Genomic DNA, 4,468 nt, shown 5'->3' with positions numbered 1-4,468 from the left:
CTTTTGCTTCCCTAGAGTCTCTAATGGAGTTGGAATAAACTATGCCTGATCTACTGCAGCAATCCACTGTAGATTTTTTGTACCAGTTAAACTGCATTTTGTTGACTACAGGGTTGGGAACCTACATATGAAAACAGAGACCAAAACATCTTTAATTACAAATGTGAAGCACCTTCTAAACATTGTAGACAGAACGCAATTCAGTCTAACTTCATTGTCCCTCAGTATATAAAGATAGGAAGAGGTGGCCTAATTATTTCTCTTGGTGTTTTTTCACAATTTCACATGCTAACAGCGGTGCTGTAACTACTGCTTCAGTAGTACTAATTTACATTGATCCTATAATCACATCTGATCAGTGGCAGCACCTTGAAGATCACTTAAAGAATTTTGCAATTTGTTAAAGAACTAAAAACAATCCTATTACTGAGAACAGAATATCTTCTAACTCTGTAACTAGTATGTAATTCTTCTGAAAAGGGTATCAATTAGTGCCTAACAGGATTTTTAATTTTATTTTATGCCAGATAGATACGTGGGTAATAAGACTTTGATTGAGCAATGGAGTAACTAAAAGTCATTACTATCAGCATGCACCGTATCCATGCTGATCACTTACCTGCAAAAAAAAAAAAACCACCATTGACCTTGTTTTGCTGTTTTTCTAGTTCTGTCTGCTGGGTGCTTGCAGGGAAGTAATAGTTCTTTGCGGTTCCTGGGAATTACACACAAATATTTTAATTTGACCTTTAAAGGTAGTGAAAAAACAACTTCATTAGTGTAACTCTAGTGAATTAAATGGAATAACTTCAACAATGCATTTGTCCCTCTGTTTTAAAAGGGGAAACTCTCTGGGGATTTGCTTCTTCCCTCTTTTTTCTTTGATTAGTAAATCAGCAAAGGGCTATATTTCAAATGGAGATACAGTAGGCACTTGTTCTGGAAGCACTACTTTATAATGCACTTTCCTGAGGGCAAACAGCATTCACTGAAAAATGCAGAGAACCAAGTTACGTAATCACAAGGTGGGCTGCCTCTCGTACAGATACAAAGCCCTGTATAAACAAGAACAAAGGCAACGCAGAAAAGATATGTACCATTTTCATAAGTTCTAACTGAACCTGTATAAACATAAGCCTAATCATATTTTCGATTCCCCTTGAGATCTTTGTGGTTTATTTGTTTTCTGATGTGCCCTACATCATTGCCTTTCTTCTTTCAGAGATGTGAATTGTTAGTAGTTTTCTTTGCTGCGGTTGTGTTCCTAAGAAAAAATGGGGAAATCCTTCATTGCTTAGAAGGTTATTATGTAATAGACAACAATGGGGGGGAGGGGGGATCTACATCAACTGGTGGCATAATCCTCCAGGGAAAACAGACTTTAGTTGAACAATCAGAAAACTGGCTTGCTTTATGGTGTTTACACTGCTGCTTGCTAATGGATCACCATAAAGGAAGCAAAAGGACTCTTACACTATTGAGTATGCTATCATGGGAGTCTTCTGAGTGCGCCTTTTTTATTTGCTGCAGTCAGGTTAATGAGCTCACCAGCCCACTTGATGTCGAGGACTTTGTAACAAAGCAATCTCTCATTAAATGCTGCCTGGCACCACTCTCTTGAAGCAAAGGGACATTCAGATTATTGAATGCCTTTGTATTCCTCATTCCTACCAGGCTATGGCGTCCAGCAGTGGCATCAGTCCCGCACACTTACTGGCAAGCATCCAGTCATGCGCCTGCCCTCTTCAAACTGCATGGGCATTTGCCAATCTAAGCAGCACTAGTAGGCAAACAAGCATGGCACACGACTGCTTTGGCCGGCAGCCAGATGTGCAGCTGACGGTCTAACTTCCCCCTACTGTACAGAGAAATGCATTCTTTCCCCATTCTCTCCTATTCAGCTGATTTACATGTAAAAGTTCTGTTGCAGTACAAAGGAATGTGCATTTATCTACAGTCTCTTTCTGCTTTAACACCTTTTTTTAGTCTCAGTAGTGCAGGTCATGAATTCAGATGTGGCTTTATTTAAATACCTGCTGGYTGACAGTTTCTTCAATGAAATGACCCCAGAGTGTTATCAGCTAGCTAGCAGGTGTGTCTCTTTATTCAGAATCTTGCAGGCAACAGTGCATCCTGGGTAAAGAGCAATCTATGCATGATCCAGCTCTTCCCTGAATTACTCATGAGATTTGGTGGTTCACTGTCATGAAAGAGCTTACAAAGACTTTTTTTTTTTTAAGTTGGCTTTCCACTGGGCTTTGTGCCCTGAGATATTTTGACACAAATATGCAAAATGATAAAGAAGGATTTTTTATGAAGGGCTTCATCTCATTCAAAAAAAAAAATCAGCTTTAGGCAGGTGATTGTTTTTAGTTGTAAGATACTAAACAGTAATGTGGCCGTTCTGTGTATAGTCCCACTAGTAAATAGCCTTGTAAAGCATCGTGTTTTCTGGTGTCTCTGTGTGTCTGTGCACACACATGCACACTGTTCCCATTCAGTCAGTTTCTAATGTTGAAGGAATCTTAAAAGTCTGGTTACTAGAGTGGTAGGAAAACCACACTGAATGACAAAAAGATGGAAAAACACCTTGAAGAATAAAGTCAAGGAGAAGATATAGATAACAGCAGGAATCCCCTTGTGGTTCCAAATGTTGTCATATAATGTTTTAGGACATGCTTTTTCAGACATTTTCTTTACAGGGCTACTGCTTTTCGTCTCCTGTTGAAGGATGAAGAGGAAAAACACAGCATCTAGCTGTATTTTCAAGGGTCTTGCATACGAGTTCAGGAAAATCCAGGAATTGTTCTCTGGGACATTCCTTCTCACTCCCCCAAACAAATGCCAGGTTTCATGAAGTCTGACCCTATCAGCACACATTTGTTCAGTGTTTACCCACATTGTAAGTAATTTTTACACCCTTGCACCAGTAGATTGAGAGGAGGTCCTATGCATGTGATGTTTGCACGCTCAGAAACAACGGTGATGGGACTCACCTCTCCCTTCCTGGGAAAGGAATCAGGAAAAAAAAAAAAGTCCCTTGTCCGTCTCTGGGTAGGAATACATAAAGGCAACAGGAAAGAATTACATCTGAACCTGAAGTCAAGTGGAGTTTTGCCTGAGCAATCACCCAGTAACTGAAGCAGAATCTGGCTCTTCAAATTTGTTCCTGCTTCCACTGAAAGTAGCAAGCAAGCTCTTGCTGACTTAGTGAGCAGGCCTATGATTCACAGATTTGGCTAATCCACTCATTTTTTCAATATGAGGTTTTGTAAAGGTCACAGAATGCAGAGTCAAGAGTATTGTCCTTCAAAGGGTCTTGGCTCGARAGCAGGCAAAGGTAATAAAAACAGCTGTCTGTTTTTTCAATATTCAATACATACTGGCTGTATTGGGTAATAAGGTGAGATGATGCTAGACTTAGGAGTGTAGGAAGGTCTTATTCATTTTCACCTCTCTATTCTGTCTTTACCAAATAGGTTTTTCAATAGGAAGAACACTAAGTTGAGTCAGCACCAAAAATCCAAATTACATGTGCTTTATTTGACAGTGGAAGATATGCATTTAAAAAATAGTAGTATTTAAAATGTGTTATAGAATGTAATGACAATGGAAGAGGATGAACATTATTGAAAAATACTTCAGAGTAGCAGCAAGTTACAAAGGATCGATATCCTTTTATATGCAAAAATGAATAAATTGATTTTACAACAGAATTCAGTTTTTTAAATCTAGTCCCAGTAAATAATTTTAACTCAGTTTTTATTTTCTGTGGTAATACTTCTCTAGCAGTTCTTCTGAAAGTGGGATAAATCTTTAACAAGTTTCTGGGCAAAACTTAATTCCATTTTTTAACTGGTTTTTTTTTTTTCTGCAACAAATGAATTCAGCAGTGTATAAAGTTTCAGTATTTTGTCTCTTCTAGCCTGTTTATTTTCAATCCATTCAACCAGTGGGCCAAATCCTACTCAGCCCCCTCTGTAGAGAAGATAGATTGGATTTGTCTCATTCTGCCTTTTTCCTTCCTCCTTTCCCCTCACAAGTCTGAGCAGCAGTATTGGCTGCCCAAAAAGAAAACCTAAACGGCAGCAGAAATATTTCAATAAATAACTGCAGGTTGTTTCTGGATCATTTAGATCCAGAAGGGATCTAAATAGCCCAGAAGGGTATTTAAGAATACAAGTCTCACTGATCTCCATCTCTAGGCTAGACTCCGAATTTTGCATTCAGGTTCATCACAGGTCAGTTTCTATAGAGAAAAAATATATTTTCAAACCCCATGTACCACTAATTTTACTTAAATTTTTCAACTTATTCACATTTTCATTGCTAAGGGAAGGATACATATTTTGAGGCCAGCATGAGCAATTAGAGTCCTCTGCTATAATCTCTCATCTTATACAGGCCTTAGCATTTCCCCTTGCAATACCCATCACCCTGCAATCGGCACTGCAGTCAGGAGAGAAAA

This window comes from Apteryx rowi, unplaced genomic scaffold (assembly GCF_003343035.1).
Source record: "Apteryx rowi isolate R43461 unplaced genomic scaffold, aptRow1 scaffold_788, whole genome shotgun sequence".
Lineage (NCBI taxonomy): Eukaryota > Metazoa > Chordata > Aves > Apterygiformes > Apterygidae > Apteryx > Apteryx rowi.
This window is presented reverse-complemented; position numbering follows the sequence as displayed.